Below are 19,351 nucleotides of genomic sequence, written 5' to 3' on the forward strand. Positions count from 1 at the left end.
ATTAATTCCTTTTTATGTAAAAGCTTCCCTTTCCAATTACAGAGGATGATATTGTTAAAATATAAAAAAGTGTTGCTAACATAAACTATTACAAATATTGGTTCAATTCCCAATAATTATGTAAACATATGAAAATGTTATGTAAGGAGAATATTTGTCTTCACAGTATTATTTTATTTTAAGTTAAATTTAGTTTTAGTTTTATTTATAGTTTTAGTGTTTAAGTTACATATATTAGCCAAAATAGAGCTATAATGTAGATAGAGCGATAATGTTCGCTGGAAGCAAGCGAACAAGCTAAAACTGGAGTGTATTAAAATTTGAAATTGAATAGATTATGTTTTTAAACATTTAGAATTTTACTTTAATCAGACATATCTCTAAGTTAACCAACTAAAGTTTTTGAAATATTTTTTCTTCAAATTGTACTGTTTTTAATTGTCTCAATAGTGAAAAAACCTTGAACTTAAATCCATTTTGTGTGGTGTTAGCCATATTTTATCATACGTCTGCAATCTGGTAAAATATAGAAAAGTGTCTTCTTGTTTTCTTCAAAAATGTTGAATAAATTTGGTTTAGTGGCTGATGTCAATTTGAATAGATACTTTTTATCAGTAAGCGCATTCGTATTATGGCACTGGGGATCTAAGGTATCCTGGTCTATATTATGGACTTCTATTGGCTTCTCTATGGTTTGCTCATACACTTTGAGGCCTTATTTGTCTGATTCTATTACATTGTACTTAATTTTAGCTGTTTATTTTTCAAACCTTAGTTTGGTTTGCAAAGCTCTTCAAAATACTTATCTACCTACTCGTATCCCAAATGTTCAATCTCACTATTCTCATATATTCTCAACTCATAGAATAAAATCTCTAATAACTCTTTTTGATATTCGTTTACCTTCTCCAATTGGTGAAGATTGAACATTTTTGTATAAAGGATTTCTGCTGTTGTTTCAAAAGTAGCAAAATTAAAATCCTGGTTTGTCCGGGGTGTTCCTTTTGTTGAGGGAGAACCTTTTCAATCTTGTCGAAACCCATGTAGACTTTATTTTTAATCTTTTTAACTTTTAAAGAGTTTTCGTTGGATGTGTTTTTGTAATCAGGTTGACCTAGCTGTACCTCGACTCACAATTTGTTGATCAACGTTCCTTTTTTTAAAGCATTATTTTTCGGATATCACTCAATTCACACATTTTCATAAACGATTTTTAGCCACATTTACGCTTGTCAGTATTTTCGTTCCTAATCAATGATTATTTTGTTTCTAAGTCTCGTACTACTGGTGTAGGAAAACTTAAGAACAATCAAAAATAAATTTTGTATTTGCTTCGAATTGATTGCAAAATTGAGAAAAACAAAATATTTGTTTTGTGTTAGTTCAATCACCAATGGAATCAATGCGTTGGAAGGACCAATGAAAATAATTGTGGAAAGGAATTAAAACCGTCTTATTACATCCATATTTTTATTTTAACTCAATCATTTTAAATCTATTTACAACTAGCTACTTAAATCTATTGAACATAAGAAAAGACACTGATAAAATCAGAATATACACAATACCACTCATTGTATCTTTTTTTATACATGTGTTCCAAGATTATTTGTTATCTGTTCTTGTGAAATGAGCAGCTGCACCCATTCAAGGATCATGTTTATTTATGAACAGTTTTAAAATTCTGTAAACACAGCTTTGAATTTTTCAGGTCCAGGAGCTTGTATTCGATACCTAAAATAATAATATATTTAAGTTATCTTATATAAAACTTGTATATATGTGTTGTTAAGATAAGCCTCATAGTTTTTTTAATGTGAAATTAAACAACTTAATTGTACGACAAATTTGCCGTCATAAGCATAACTAGGAACTTATGGTATTAGGTTTTGGTCATCGAAAGCAATATTTTTTGAAATTAACTTCTAAAACTAAAAGCATTAGATATTTTACACGCTTTATTGTTTTAGTTTTTATATCGGATTTTATTTACATATCAACATTAATATTGACTTGCATTTTGTAGTCCGGGGTTTTAGTTACCAGATAAATATATATTTGTTTTTGTTGTTAAAAAATTTGACTTATTTCGCCTTTGCATAGCGTAAAAAACTAATATTTAGAAGATGGTGTTGTTTTTCACCATTTCGGTACAATATATTTTTGTTTAATTACTAAACATTGACAAAAAAATATCTTCTAGAAGTAAACAAACTCCTAATAAATACCTTCTTCCGGAAAGAAAACAAAAACCTTTCCCCGAAACACGGCGACCTAACTTAATTCATATGCAACAACCCAGAAAAGGTTAATGAAAATCCAAGTTCGTATTGAATTGAAAAACATCATCAACCGAAAAAGAAAATAAAACAAAAAGAGAAAATGTTTGAAGGCGCACACGGTTTGTTGCTTTCCCACACAATTCACGCCACCGCGAGCATTGGGGTTAATTATTTCTTATTTTTAAAAATACATAAGAATAGGACCCTTTCCTTCTGGTTTTCTCTTAGATTGGGATGTATTTTTGTTTTTATTTTTATTATTTTTTCTGATTTACAAAAAGTTTGTCCCTTGCACCGTGTTGTTCTTTCATGAATTCTTATGATGATTAGTGTTTTTTTTGAAACAACATTAATTTTTTTCGAACCCGAATCCTATTTTCAATTTTAAATTAAGTTATGTTTCACGGTAGGTGGCGACTTAATTATGAAGTCGAAGACATCCAAAAACGCATTTAAGGTAATTTGCTTTGTTCCTCAGTTCTTGTACTCTTACCTGTCAATAATTTATAATAGAGACATAGAATTACCATGTTTTACAACGATAGTATAATCGCGTTGGCTGATTCGGTCAGATTCAGCCATTAGGTCTTCTCGTCTCGGCTACATGCCTATACGGTGCACCCATCTTCATTTTATTCCTTTGTCGATAAAAAATACCTTTCCAATTGCAATCCCATGGGGTCACTATACGAGATACACAAACATTGATTATGGTTCGGGAAGTTGGTTTTATTCAGGCAGATGAAGATGATGGGAGAAGCGATAAAATAAGAAAAAAGAGCAAACTGAAGGAAAGATAATGTCGAAGAGAAATGAGGAAAAACAAGGAGACTCCCCGAAGGAGTATGGGATTGTTGAGCGTGTGTGTTCCTAATTACCCCCTAATATTCAATAATTGCCTCCATCAGAAAGATGTTCCTTAAGATTGAACTTGGAATTAGGATGAGGTCTATTTCTATTCCTTTATCTAAACAAGGTAGCTCAAGTTATGAGAAGGGAAGGGGCCGTTCCTGCTACCATAGCAGAGGTTTCTTTGAAAGGATGACAGAGTTTGTCGTTATGTTACCGCACATACCTAAGTTCATACACAAGCAAACGGTAAGAATTTCAATTAGTTGCATATGTTTAAAATTCCAGGACAGTATAGTATGTTGGTTTCTCCTTTATGGTCCTTAAGGCAAACTTTGTGTTCATATATTATGTATGTAGATGTTATGTTTTGAATGCTTAAGGAAATCGACATGCGATTTCTATATAATATTTACTTATAGAAGGTGCCCTTTCCGCATGCATGCCTGCATATTTTTCAAACTATTTCGTTGGTTGAAATTCTTGAGTAAATATGAAGAAGCATAGGATATTTATATAAACTGAGGGACTAAAGGAGTTAAAATATTTATCTTTCAGATTTAGTTTTGTGAACAGATAGGTATTAAAAAGAATAAAGTTGTTTAAGGGGGCGGAGGAATAAAGATTTGTCATTTGTGTATTTTGGCATAAAAAGTTACAATAATCGAAGATATACATTCTTTTGTATATATTTTGTTTGTTTGTATGTTTATCAATACAGGTAGATAATGTGGAACTGAGTTTTTATTTCATTTATGAATTTGAAAATATAAAAATTGCAGTGTTTAAACTTTATAACGAGGGTTTGGGTGACATTCTTAAGACTTTGTTGACATCTCAAAACAACAGTCTTCTGTAAAATTGTACCTTTAAAATAAACATTATTGTTAAGATAAATATTTTATAAGCCAATCTTCATTATGATTCCAGTTTCAACAAAATAAGCTTAGCCCTTCTTCAAAAAAAAAAAAAACAAACCAGAGTTGTTAAATCGCACTATCTGGAAGGAAATGCCAAGTGGGTTTGTATCTAAGCCTAACACCTAGGCCACGACGCATCTCACCGCACACAATCCAACACAAACCCCACCGGACGCATTCCACCATGTTGTATTTTAAACAAAGTCATCTTTAAAAAGCGTTGGACTGTAACTGATAGGGTGAAGTAGGAGAACCAGTTTTGGTGGCTTTAATCGGCACTTGATAGTGGGTAGTCGGTATGGGGTTTTAAGCCTTGGCCGGCTTACACACTTGTTTTATAGTTTAGTTTTAAGTAGAATAAGCATGGTGGCACACAAAAAATACAAAAAAAATAACATGGAATAAAAAAAATTGTTAGATTTGCTGCTGTGGTTGTTCTAGTTTTAAGTAGTTTAAGTAAGTTTTATGTTTTAAGATCTAAGGGTCAAAAGGAAAAAGAATTAAGTATTATTGTTTTAAATTATGGATAACTAGGCTAGTTTGATGAATTTTTTTCTAGCTTTAAGATAGTGTTAAGAAATAATGAATAAAAATTAATTAAATCAAAAAAAAGTGCGTTGGACTGTCATGCAAGGGATCTTGGGTTTAATTCATACCTGTGCCACCTAACTTTTTTCACGGGTACTGCCTCTTGCAAGGATTTGACAAATCCTCCAAAAGCAAAACTTGTCATGAAAAAGTTCTTTCTTAAATTAGCCGTTCGGATTCGGTATATAAACTGTAGGTCCCCTCCATTCCTGACAAAATAACTCGCACACAGAAATGTTTGAGACAATAACATTGAAATTTGAGTTTTGCAATTTGTTTTTTTTTTCTATTAATTAATTGGAAAATTTAACTTTCTCCGTAAAAAACACAATTCGACCCTAAATATTTTTGTGTACTCCTTTCACTTTTAATGATTATTAATAAATTAATTAATTAATCAATTAATGATTATTATTAAATAATACATCTGCTTCAAATTTCAAATTTATTTTAATAATTCTAATACTTTTTAAATTGCATATGCAGTTATGTTAGCTCATTATTATTGTCTTTGGAAATTTTAGAACAATATGTTTATGTAAGTAAGTAAGTATTTTGTTATTATTCATACAGTATTTTTGAATGCAAATTCTTGAAAAATAGATACAAGTGTTGCATGGAGAGAACATTTATTTTTCGAAATCCATTTAAATGCGATATATTTTTTAATTACTTTAAAAAAAATGCTAAACAAACTATGTACGCACATAAAAAGAGTAGTATTAAGCTTGCAGAATTCATTGGGAAGTTGTGTGTAGACATTTTGTTTTGCTCGATTTGTTTTTTATTTGCTTATACTTTATTTTGAAGAAAGAATAAAAATATTAAATTGAGAAAAAACGAACGAAGAGTTACTTGTGATGTTTGAGGGATAATTGGCAGAAACATTCCATTCCTTTATATTCATACTTATATCTTTTGAATAGTAATAATCTTGTACACGCGCCAACACAAACAAAATAAATGAAATGAAAAGATGCAATAGTAAGGAAATATACCCTTACTAATCTACTATTGCTAACTATTCTGATTGAATTTTTGAAATATTTGACTTAAGTATAGTTTTTCAATTAAAATTTAAAACCCAAACACATAACTCAAATATTGTGAAAGATTTTTCTTTATTTAATTAAATCGTGAAACTTTTTTAGTATTTTAGAAAGTATGCGTAACAAACTTCCGGGTGTTACGCCGCACCTTTCCCTTTATCAGTCTTATAGATTTCACATCGTTGGTATTACTTTGCTATCGAAGATTATGATAATCAACTTACTATCATCTACTCCTTCCAATACAAATTTGGTTTATGAAAGTTATCTTAATTAAATCAATTTTGTGTGGAACATAGGTAAGTTAAAAACATTATCCACTATTAAAAAAAAATCAAACTCGCATGAATAAAGTTTATATATTCATTAAATCAAATATGCAGGTTTATTATGTGCAAAAATATTTGCAAAATAAATTCCACAACAAAAATTTGGTTTGATTTCATATCATTTTATTTTTTTTTTAAATTAAAAAAAAAACATACATGATCCCGTTTATTCCTATAATTTGAATAACAATGTTAACAACCGATTGTTTTTCAATAAAAATAAGTTCTATATTATAAGAGCATAAATCTAAAAAATAGATAGTTTTTATATAGGTACGCTCATGTAGGGTTTTGATGTATTTTATTTTCAATTTGGAATAAATTTCAAATACAACAATCTGTGGTTGGATGTTTTTTTGTTTTATGTTTTGTATTTGTATACAAATGGAAGAGTATTTGATAGTTTTAATTGGGATGTGAAGGAAAATCTCAAATTTCGATATAGGTATTGAATAATAGATATTAATATGTAGAAGTATTTTCAATTCATTTTAATATGCAGCAGTATGTTTCCATTGAGAACACTTTAATTTGGATTAATTTAAATGTCATTAACTAATCAACTTGTTAATTATTTTATCAACAAACTTTGTCTTAAATTATGTGTGTATGTTTACATCTAAATATTTCTTGATTTGTTTATTTTCGTTTTTATTAATGTTAAGATAACAGGGTTAAAGTCATAAATAATTAACATAAAATATAACAGACCAAGACGAATCATTGTATAATCAAATTTTGTTTGGTATATGGTAAGTTATTATATCGCTTCATTGATATAGGTATATACCTTTTTGTGTATCGAATAATGGGGCTTGTAATAATTTATGATGTACAGGCGTTTGACACATAAATTAGAAGTGATTAACTGCACTTTATATTTCAATTATTATTTTTGACAGGAACAACTAGAGTTAATACGATGATTTATTACCTTTTGTTTTCAATTTATACTGCAATATTGCAGTTATTTAGTTATAATGAATTTGGAAAACGAATCCGCAATGCCTTAATACCATTATGCCATTCATCGGTATGAAGTAAGATAAAAAAGTATTCTATATACCCCAAATGTATATTTTAATCTAAACTACATTTACATTTTCATAGGGAACAAATTGTATATGTTTTATAATTAAATACAAATATTATAAAAAATATCTATGTATATAATTTTCAGCTAAATATTTAACTTTTATTTAATTGGAAATAATATCAGAGTTTTTAAAAATAAATACATTTTAGCAAGAATAATATTAATACCACTTTTTGCGTTTGTTCTTTATATTCTCTTAGATACACATTACAAGGACCATTACTAAAGGTGTGTTGCACCACTAAACCGTTATTTAGAATTTGCAATTGGGATTTTGGGCGAGGGAGGCAGGAATATACTTTAAATGAAGTATTTTTTTAGCAGGACGTCAAGTTGTTGCTATATTTTGCAAAGATATCGAAAAGCATTCACAACCATTTGTATACTACATGGGCTAAACATTAAGGTTGTTCAAGCGGAATAATTAACGTCTTTTTTTCCGACCTACCACAGCCCAAAAATTCTAATTGAAAATTAGGCTAATTACAAACGCACCATCTACCAAAAGTTTCCATAGCATTTTATCCTTAGTCAACGTGCCTGATAACCGAACAGAACCAGTGAAATATCTTAGCTTAAGGTTAAGGTTGAGGAAAGCCTACACTTTAATTCCAAGAAAAGAGCTACTCAAATTTAGGTATTAATTATTCGACTTTATAATAAGGTCTAAATCTAACTAGAGAAATTTAAACTTGAAAAATATTTATAAGAATGAAATAAACTTAAAATTTCATTTCCGATTTTTCCGAATTATATGAATGTATTCTGCTTTTGCTTGGCGTCAAGAAGAAATAGAAACATTGAAATTATTCATAACACTTAATTTTGGAATGAAGCTTTCAATTAATGTGTATTTTTATATGTGTTACATACAAATCGTGAATTCTTAATAAAAAAATTAAAAAAGCGAAAAACCAAAAATGAGGAATGAAACATTTCTGTAAACCAAACTGCGAATTCTATTAATCTTCTTGTTTTCAAAAACAAACATACTAATATCACTTCTATAAGTAAATAAAGATTGTTTACGATTTTATTATGCATAACATAAGATTTTTTGGCCATCAAAACGACAGATTGAATCTGTAAAAGTATTCAATGTCCGTCATTATTTGATCTGATATGAAGGAAAGTAAGATTTATTGAGCTTTTTTTTTGAAAATATTTTAAGGTTTTCACTATCAAAATTTCAATTGTTTTAATGTTTTTTAACTCATTTGTATCAAAATTATGCTAAGGTAAAAAACCACCCGTAAGTATTGATAATAAATGTTGTTTCTAGAAGCTCTTTTCATTCGAACAATACTGCAGTACAGAGAAAACCAAAACAGTGAAAACCTGTTTTGCAGCTCCAACAACCTTTAGATATTAAATTGTGTCTCCTCTATCGTTTTTCACCTTGACCACAAGTTCATAGATTTCATTAACTTATAAACAGGATCTATGTATTTTATCCAAATAATATTGGATTTCTACGAAAAAATATTCTTACGTCAAAAAAGCTATACATAATACATACATATGTATACATGTTTGCTTGAAATATGGAATGAAATTTGGCATAAAGCCATTATTTCTTCGGCTAAAGACACATAAATCTGCTTCACATCAGCAGTTTTCTTCTTGTGTTGCCAATATATCCTCGAATCTATGAATGATGTATTCTCTATATATTCTTTCATCCATACAATATAACTTACCTTTGGCTAGACTGTAAAAAAACAGGACGTTTTTATTGGTGCATATAATAATTTATTATATTTTCGAAAGGACACACACATAAATTATAATATGAAACAGACTAATTTTCTATAGTTTTTGTTTGAATTAAAGAAGCTTAAATATTTGCAATGGTGTAGAGGGTAACTATACTTCCTATGATCTTTATTGTTTATGTATTATGGATCTTTGGCTAAAGGTTGTATAAATAAGACATATGTACTGTAGGCTGTTTTCATTTTGATCCAATTCGAATTCTTAGACTTCCAAGTGTTCATTAGGTTCAAAATAAATACAAAATAACTTCGAATGGGGAATTGGTAATATTCTCAAAGCTTCTTATAAACATGTACATATACGAGTATGTGTGAGTGTTTTTTTTATAGAGATTAATGAGTTAAGGATTTTAATGATCCAATTTATTTTATTGTTGTATAATTTGTTAAAAAATTAAATAAAAGGCGTTAAATCGCAGGTGGCCAATTGACCGGTCCCGAACGTGAAATAAAACGTCTACGAACTCGAATCTCAATAAGTCCATTGTTGCGCGTGCCGTGTGGCATGAGGCACCGTCATGTGAGTAAAGCTCTTGCACTTTGGGTAAAAAAAAGCTGGAATCATCTCACGATAGCGCTCACTATTTAAAGTTACGTTATACGAATCGCATCATCTTTAAAGAAGTTCGGTCCAATGATGCCACCAGCCTATAAACGAACCAAACTTTTTCTGGATGCATTGGTAGCTCTTGCAATACTTCTGATGGCTGATATTCACTCCAAAATCGACAATTCTGCTTATTTACGTACCTATTGAGCCAAAAATGAGCTTCGTCGCTGAACACAATTTTTTGGTAAAAAATGGGGATTCTGAGCTTTCTTAACAGAGCACGCGTTTTGATATTAAAATTCAATAATTTGCAAGCGTTCTTCGTTTGTAAGACAATTCATGGACCAAACTGAAGATGTTTGACAATTAAACAAAACAAGAAACGTGCGTCACCTGTTTATACCAGTGTTGCCAAAAAGATATTAGCTAAAAAATCACCCTTTATTACATTCGTAAGATTCGAAAAAAGCTTGGTGCCTTGAGGATCTTCGGAAAGATAGCATGATGAAATGTGATGAAATTGTTACATTTTGGGCTTTTTAATAGGTGTTGATGAGTAATGTTTGTGTGCCCAATACGCACCTCTATGAAATTGGTTATTTTAAGCTTTGTCGTATTATGAGGGAAAATTGGGTTTATTCTGTTGGAATTGCTTGGTAATAATGTATATAATGAGACCACACTGCCTGTCGAAAATTTCCGATTTTATTCATTATTCATCCATTATGATTTTTTCTAGTGATAGATTCAGATAGAAAAGTTGGGGAGTTGTGGGCTAAATTCTCAGAACTATTAGCGAGTTCGTTTCCTTCAATATCAATATAATCAGGAGCTCTAATGCTTATTCTAGCGGCTTGATGATACGTTGGTTTGAATCCATTTTTTGTAGATTTTGGACAAGAACCATAAATAGCTAAAGCATAATCTATCTTACTAAGTATTAGAGTTTTGGTTATATAACAGCGAGTGTTTACATGAACGTTGCTTTTTTTTAGGAAAGATACTTAATAATGTTGAGCCTAGATGCTAGCGATTTTTTAAGAGCTTACTAGTGTGGCTTTCAGTTGTATCTACGTTTAACAATAAGACCTAGTATACTTAAATTACAAAATTTTTCAATATTTATATTATAAGGAGATACATTTAAATGTTGACAGCTAAATTTACGACAAACATGAAGTCTTTTACACTTTTCTAAAGATAATTTAGAGCCAGATATTGTTATTTCTTTAAGTAGTTTAGAAAAAATAGTTGTATTTGGTTAAGGTCCTTGTATTTTTATATAGAATGTATGCATCGGCATATACACAGTGATCTAAATCCTTATATATAGATAGTAATATGATAAACTCATCAGAAGCGATCGCAAAGAGAATAACCGAGAGGGGAGATCCTTGGAGGATTCCATTCTCAATGGATACTGTTTTAGAAAACGTGTTGACAATTTTGACCCAGAATTTTCTGTTGGTTAGGAAGGATTTAATATATTTGAACATTTTAGGACCAATTCCCCTTTCGTTAATTTTTCTTATGTTTTTAGTTGTGTTGCTTGTTATGGACTTTATATTTTGCATTTGAAATTTTCAAAGCTTTTCAATTTTTAGATATCTCCTAAAACTGCATTGGCTTTTTAACTTAACATAGGAAGTTATTGTAATGAATCCGATTTGTCAAATTGAAAATTTTGACATTTTTCGACGTTGTAAGGTCCCTAGAGTCGAAATAAAACATTTTTAGAAAGATGTCTGAGTGTGTGTGTGTACGTACGTTTGCGGCGCTTTTTTCGTTGTTCTAAGCTCAAGAACCAGAATATATATCGACTTCAAATAAATTTTGTTACACAAATAAAAAGGCAAAAAGATGCAATTTTCTCAAGAAAATTGCGTGGAGGTTTTTTAACCATACCAGTTTAAAAAAAGGTGAAAATTTTGGTTAACTCTTAATATCTTACGAACCAAAAACGCTAGAGACTTGAATAAAATTTTATATAATATATTGTAATGTGATACCAAACAAAAATATTAAAAAAAAAAACAATTAACGGTTTTTTTTATAAATTAGAAAAGGCTGAAAAAAAAAATTTGTTACCTCGAAAATTTTACGAATACAAAATAATTTTATCTCCAAAACAATTTTGTGGAACGAAAAATAACGTTTTTAATATCTGGTAAAATTTGGAGAAAAAATAAAAAACCTAAAATAAACATTACTTAAAGTTGGTAAAAAATGATTTCGACTCAAATATCTTTTCAAAAATTAGAGATTATGGCTCCAACTAATTTAATCTTATAAGAAATATTGTTTTCAACATTCGGAAAAAATTTGAGTTTCCACCACGGCACTATTCGTTTGCGTTTGAGAGATGAGGATTGCGGTATAAAGTCATTAGCAGCGCTACCTATACCTTTACGTAATACTGCGGCCATTCTGTTTACACAAGAATATTGCTGTTTTGATAACCTGAGATCGATTATGTTTTTAAATGTTTGCCAGTTTGGTCGATTGTTTTATATTTTACAATATGTTTGTTACTGTTAGTATATGAGAATAAATCTAATTTGGTAAAAATAGAGAAATAATCGCTCTTATGTAGATCATCAAGAATGAACCACGATATTTTCGGTAACATTTCAGCTGAACCATGGAAATCACAATATGTGTGAATTTTCAATGGGTAGAAAAATGGGTGGGGGATCCATCGTTTAGAATTTGCAAGGTCGGCATCAGTTATAAATTAATCGAAAATCGATGCTCCCGTATTAGTTTTGGGGGAGCCTCAAAGAAAAGAGCCAGAGTTCACGTCGCCTGTAAAAATATACTTTACTTGATGAATAATATTTTAAAGATCCCTTTAACTAAAAGCTTGATCATGTGGAATGTACATAGATATTATGGTGAATCTAATATCCATACGGATTTCCAATGCTGTTGCAATAGTATTAGATCTAATTGGGTTGTGTGTGTGAATAATGTGTTTCGGAAGCTTATTTAGGTTATACTGATATTTGTAGGCTGTAAAGACGTTTCGCCTCCAGCCATGGAGCACTTATTTTTTGTTTTGTTTTTTTTTAGAGTGTCCTTATCTTACACATATTTTGGACATGATTTTGAATTGGATGGGTGTTTGCCAAGGAAGTTTGCGCACATAAGGCGTGTACATTCCAAGGGATTGTGAGGGGGAGATTGCAGTTTTCACAGATTGTGCTTTTAGAACATCGCTTAGTGGTGTGACCAAGAAGCTGACAGTTCTCATTGGAGAGGGGAAATATTCTTTGACTTTTGTTTTGTACCAGCCAATTTATACTGTTTGTGGAAAATGATATAAATCTAAATTGAATAGGACTAAGTCTGTTAGTTGGATAGTTTTTTTCAATTGTTTTCGTAAATGTATACATCAATCACGGCTTGAGCTTTCATTTCAGGAATAATTTCCGATTCTTTCATGTGAATCAGACAAGGAGCATAGACTAAGTCCTTTGAAGAATTTATTGTTTTGTATAAGGCTGCATTCACAGGGCATTGATTAGCCAAGATTATAATTTTAAGGAATTTATCTGCAGATTTTTTACTTCTGGCTAGTATAATATACTTTTCATACTCAGTGCTTACACCGAAGTGATTGGTGTTAATAAAGGATCTGTAGGAGAACCACAAAAAATAAAAGCAAAAAATAAAAAAAGCGCAAATGAAATGATATATTTACGCTACGAGAGTCAGAAGTACAGAGAGGGATTCAAGCACTAAAATCTAAAAAATGGGTAACTTGCAAACAGATACATCTATTGGAAGGTTATTGTTATTATTTAGCGATGGTTTTCTTAATTTTATTTGCCTAATTAAATATAAAAAATGATCCTTGAATTTTTAACGTGTTGGTTGCTCTATCTTAAGAATTATTTGTAATGTCATTTAAATAAAAGGGCAATAAAACCAGTCCTTTACCAGAGAAGAATGTATAAAAGTATTAAGGGTTAGAATAGGAAAAACACTGTTTACAAGCAAACACTTCTACACTCGTGAAGCTCCAGAGAAATGTTCAAATTGTGATACACCTCTTACAATCTGGCATATTTTTGTAGAGTGTCCTGTTTCTCTACAAACACATACTGAAACAAACGACGTAATTGAGACTCTGGCAAAAATCTTAGACCCATCAAATGTCAAAACTATCCGTCGAATTAAAGCTGCCATATCTGCTCACCAGAAGTTTGATGAAATTTAATTAGTTTATTTGCTATAATTGCTATCTTTCCAATGATAAAAATTTAAAATGTAAATAATTTAAAATGTAAATAAGTTCCTTAAGCCTAGTAAATTAAAAATGGCATCGTATGGTATGGATATCCTGATGCCTTAAATTAATTTATAAATTTAGTTTGTAGGTTACTTCAATAAATAAATCTTGTTGTCCAACTAAACTATCTAATACCATTTAAAATCTAGTTTGGGAGGAGTACAACTCTAGTATAACTCTAAATACACAGAAAGCATCAATTGATGAAACATTCTTATAAAAAGGTACACCTTATGAATTGAAATACTCTGCATAGAAAATTAAATTGGTAATTTGAAACTAGCATCGGTTTTCGTTTTCATATCTGATAAAAATGTTGAAATGTTTTCTAATAAATTCGTTATTTGATGCACAGTTTCTTTACGAGAGTTTTCAAAATGGTGTAGAAAATAAATGTACGTCAAGGTTTAGTTCAGTGTATTTATATTTATATTTTAAAATGTTGCTTACTTGTTGATGAATAATGTAAGTGCACGACCATTTAACTAATTAATTTTCTAAATATTTACCTAAGCTCTTCTTACTTCATCGTCAAAATAAATTTACCGAAACATATATATTAAATTTCAGATACGTAATTTATATCACCTTTTAACATACTTTAAGTGACTAAATCAATTGTAGGCCCCATATTCTTGCATTTGACTGATGCTTTACTCCCAAAAGAGTGTACAAATAATATTTTAAGATTCCCTAAAACTTGATCCCAATTATTTGTTTAATGTGAATAGTCCCAAAATCATTGGTATTACAGTTTTTGAAATATTTTCATTCCGCATATACAAATATACTGAACTTCCCGTAAAATCATATGGAAACATTTTTATAAGATCTTTTTAAGAAGAAACTAAGTATTTAGGAAGTTTAACAATCTTGAAGTTTAATACATATGTACATATGTTTGAAAATTGGAATTATCTTTCACAAGAATAATTAATAAAAATTAGTTTGATCAAAAACAAAGCCAATTGGTATGAATAATAATAATTTAATGCAATACACATATTCTTTGTTAAGTAGTGTAGGTACGGACCAGTTCCTTTTTCTAATCTCACCAGTTGCTTTCTTCTTTTAAGCCCTAATCGATTTCTTTTTCAAGGCCGATTTTATCATTAATTAAGAGGATACAAATGTAACACGTCCCATACGTTGTGACCTTCCGAAGAAAACGTACTTAATCGGCTTTCCATAAAAATGTATTTTATGCGAAAAATAACATTAAGTTAATCATAGAAAAGTACATATCCATAATATATATAATATATACACTTGCTTTTTGTCTACACCGTTATTTTACCAGAAGTACAAGTATAAGACATGGAAAGGTTGATAGTAGGGTATGTTAAGGTACATATACCTAAATATAAAATTAATTAGTAGAACCCTAAATGGTAGTAGAAGTATCAAATATCCTTTTTTCGAAAAAATAGGCAAATTCTCCAATTTATTATTGCTTCTATATATATGTATGTAGATTTTGGAATGTACATATAGAAGACCCTTTTCCGCCAGTTTAGTATACATGACATACCAAAACAAGTAAAAAAATATACTTACTTTAAAAGGCAAGCAACACTTTGAATTAATAATTATTATTGCAAAACCCCAAAAACGCATACGAAAATGTTTAGCATGAATAGCATGAAAAATGAAAGGAAAATCCCTTTCTTACTCTCGACACGTCTTCAAAAACCATCCAACCATTTTCCCTAATAACAAAATCCCCTAAATCCATTAAACTTAAATTTGAAAGGCAGTCCCATATATTACTTATCACCTTCACTGGTCTTTCCCATCTCTCAACCAACCATAGCCTCCCACTGAATATACAACCCTTAACAACAACAAAAACAACAATTCATTGGATCCTTTCAACTCTCTAAAGAAGGACTGCTTTTTCTTTTGTATGGTGCGTAACAAGTGGCAACGGAATGTTGGCTCACAGAACGAATGGAACCTTCTCTCTGTTACAAGAAGTAATGTGACTTTAACTCCCCTTTTTATCGTCGTTTATCCTGCAACGCACCTCCCCTCCCCACCTTACATTCCTCATTTCATCGTTTTGGATGTGCACAGAACACAGACGCAAATATTCCATGTCACAAAGTTTATTTATTTCATTGGCATTGTATTCCATCGAAAAATTTGTTTGCATAGATAATTTAAAAGATACATATTAGATATGAAAAGAAGCTGCACTCGAACTAAACTAAACGATTTTTCCCAATAAGAGGTTGTTTTTCTGTTTGATGTGTGTTAACGGGTTCAAGGTCATACATAAGAGCATTTTTATAGCAAACGATGGCAATAATAATAATGAAGAGGAAAAAGAAATATGGAAATAAAAACACACTTACAAGAATTAAAATTTTATTAACTCGATAAATCCCCAGGGCATAAAAGTATCCAACAGTTTAATCCAATTTCGAACAAATGTTATTTCTATTTTTGTTGTTTTTAATTTCTTGTATCTTTTCAAGTATATTCTATCTGATTTTTATTCACCACTACCACTTGGGCATCGTAATATTTCATTACATTATAAATTGATACTAATTTCTTGCCCTTATTTTTTTATGTGATTTTTTTGGGTTGGTTGAAGCATACAAACTTGTTCACAATAATTTTTTGACTTGAATGTAATTTTTACTAAAGGGAAAATCAGTCTCGAATGGCCTTTTTTAGCTCGAGGAAGGGGAAGACGAACACGAAAACAAACAGGCAACGTTATTCATTATTTGATTCAAACAGAACAAACACACACACACGTTAACATTCCTAAAGAAAACTCCTTGTGAAAGTCGTAAAGTTTGCAACAAATCGCTAACAATCCAACTGAGCTTCGCAGACAATTTAATCCTTAAGAAAGAAGCAGGAGCTAAAGTCCTTGGAAATGACTCCTTTTTTGTTTGCTTGTTTTCACATTTGATTACAGGTAACAGGATAATGCTATTTCAACCTTCGCCAAAAGCGGGTGGCTGTTTCGAACGGGAGATTCGAGGTGTGTGTATGGTTATGTGTGTAGCTATACCTATGTATATCTATATCGGTAGTGTATGAGTTAGTAGAAATGTATGACCGCGCGGCGCGTATCGCTATGTCCGACCGACCAAGCGAGCGACCGACCGACGAACGATCACAACGTATGTATATATCCGAACTTTTACCTATTCTGGTTCTAGCTGGATTCCGGAGAAATGAATAATTCATCCGATACAAAACAAAAACATCCAAAATGTGTCTCTTACTGTAGCTAGTAATGTACAAGTCGAGTATACAATGAACCTGACAGAGCTTAGGGGTTGAATTTGTATGAGTTATTCAAGGAGGGGGTTGTTAATTTCTACGAAAGTATGGGGACTTGCTGTTTATATGAAACTATAATGCAAGACCGAGTCTTGCCTTTGCCTGGTTCTCTGATCCAACAAATTTTATAACGGTACCACGCGACGTTACTTCGGCAAGAGTTCCACTGTGACTGTTTGGAAGTTCGATTTCCGTTACTCAAAGGTTGTTGGCTGGTTGTGTGTTGTGTGTCTTTGTCGATGAAGCGATGATGTCGGGGATGATTTTTCGCTTTCGTTGGTTTATGCTTGATTACAGTCGAGTTCGGGTTGGAATATGGATTTTGTGTCTTGTGCATAGTCGCGCTTGTGGTGGAGCTTCTGTGTTCGATATAGTTGTTGCCTGTGCCTGCTTTACAACCCTACAACCAATGAGACCCAGAATCAGATATAGACACAGTTATTTCTGGGGGAAACAAAAATTGTATTACAGAAAAACAGGAAAAGTGAGAGCGTGTTATAGTGACCTCGAAGTTGAAGAGAAACAAGAAGGTATACATTTTTCGATGGTTGTGATAAAATAGGCAAAATGATTTGGTGCTGTGCGCAGCACCCAGCACTTCTTTGTAGATGGTAACTTGCTTTAGTAGATACTTGCTTTAAGCGAAAATGAACACAAAATGAATTTCTTAAGAGAAATCTGAAAAAAGTGAAAGAGTGTATTTACTTTGCAGATACTAATACGAAAGTGTGTTGCCAATGGAAAATAAAATATCTGCAAAATGGGCGAAATATGGGAATTGGGATCAAGGACTGTGAGCAATACTGATATTTAATTGTATATGCAGGAATGTAGTAATTTCATATAGGTAATGAAACCATGTATATATTGTCCATTATCCATTTATATTGTGATTTTCTTATTTAAATAAAAATAGACAGAAACAATTCTAAAATCTGAGCTCTGGTTAAAGTATTATGGTTAGGGAAATACATTAGTTTACAGGTTGTTAAGATTGTTTCGTTAAGCTTAATTCTTTTAATTAGTAGATATCTTTGAAATAGCAAAGTTATATTGGAGATTTAAGATCCTTTCCAGTAGCTGTTGAGAAAATTTCATTAAAATATGTAGTTACCCGGCGGCGGTTACTTTTACTCCAATATATTGACATTTCTTTAGTAACACACGTTTATAACCTCACTTATTAATTAAAAAAGAACGCAATACGAATAAAGTCTCTTTGATGTAGTAAAGTTATACAGCAGATGCATTTAAAGTTGATTTCCACAAGCTGCTGTATGTTAAACAAGTAGGTAGTAGACTTAGCGAAAGGGATTGATCTGGCTTATAAAAGCTAAGGAGTATCTAACAATGCCCTATATGTATCAATAAAGAATGAATTAAGGAAAGCATGCCCGATGAGTTATACTTCAGCTTGATGTGTTCAGCTCAAATTTCCATTGCCGCAGCACGACTTTTGACACGCGATTTTTTTTATTTGACAGATATGTGCAAATAATTATTATTAATTATCTCTATTTTATATTAATTTTCAAAGTTTCCTTTTGCACAAAAATGGTCGATTTTGACATTTCTTCTCTGTTTTTTGTTCAATGTTGCCATACTTGCTTTTTTTGTTGGCGATTTCTGTAATTTTAGTGCTCAAATGCAAAAAGTGCTTTGCATATATCCAAACTCGCGCACACCCCAAATCCAATAGTAATCTCAAGAAAGGGGGTTGAAATCGGGCAGCATGTGGCCTAACATACTTAGCTGTAAGTACGCCGTGGAATCAATTCAAAAAAACTTGTGTAAGGCTCAAAAAATGAAATACAAAAAAAAAGGGTTAAAGTAGGGTCCGAAAAAGACCCTACTTTAACCCTTTTGATTTAAAGGTGCATCCTCGCCATAATATTTAAAATATGTTTTATTGAGACTCCTACCTAACTGTACAAATCAGAAAAAAATTCGTGCTGCGATAATGGAAAGTAGCCCCATGTGTTCTCCGAAATAAAACGATCCTTTGTACTGTAACCGAAACCCATCTCTGCTAACATACTAATTAAGAGTCATATAACCCATAGCTGCATATATGAGTGTGCCTTTTATCCCGGTAAATCATATGATAACCTTTTTGACTACTTTAATACTTTTCTGGAAGAGATTGTGCCTTGGCACTATCAGACTATCTTAAACAGATCAGTTCAACTACTGAGATATCAAGATAACATACTGTTTATGTTTGTTTAGTATAAGTTCTTGTTTAGTTGTAACTTTTAGTTCTATTTAGGTACATACGTATATGTATCTGGCAGAAGCCTTCCCCTGTAGCTG

The 19,351-nt window shown here is 31.0% G+C and overlaps 1 protein-coding gene across 4 annotated transcripts in view; it reads right to left on the reverse strand.

Moving 5' to 3' along the window:
- The window catches only part of LOC129953995 (discoidin domain-containing receptor 2-like), a 226,297-nt gene extending 208,880 nt beyond the window's left edge, over positions 1 to 17,417 (reverse strand). Inside the window, exon 1 of one of the 4 annotated variants that reach the window (XM_056067575.1) lies at positions 16,090 to 17,417. The gene's annotated coding sequence lies outside the window, so the exon portion shown is untranslated. The remainder of the gene's footprint in view (positions 1 to 16,089) is intronic. The other 3 variants (XM_056067574.1, XM_056067576.1, XM_056067577.1) reach the window with 3 other exon arrangements.
- Between the last annotated feature and the right edge of the window lie 1,934 nt (positions 17,418 to 19,351).

The sequence above is a fragment of the Eupeodes corollae genome, chromosome 1, assembly GCF_945859685.1.
Source record: "Eupeodes corollae chromosome 1, idEupCoro1.1, whole genome shotgun sequence".
NCBI classification, from domain to species: Eukaryota; Metazoa; Arthropoda; class Insecta; order Diptera; family Syrphidae; genus Eupeodes; species Eupeodes corollae.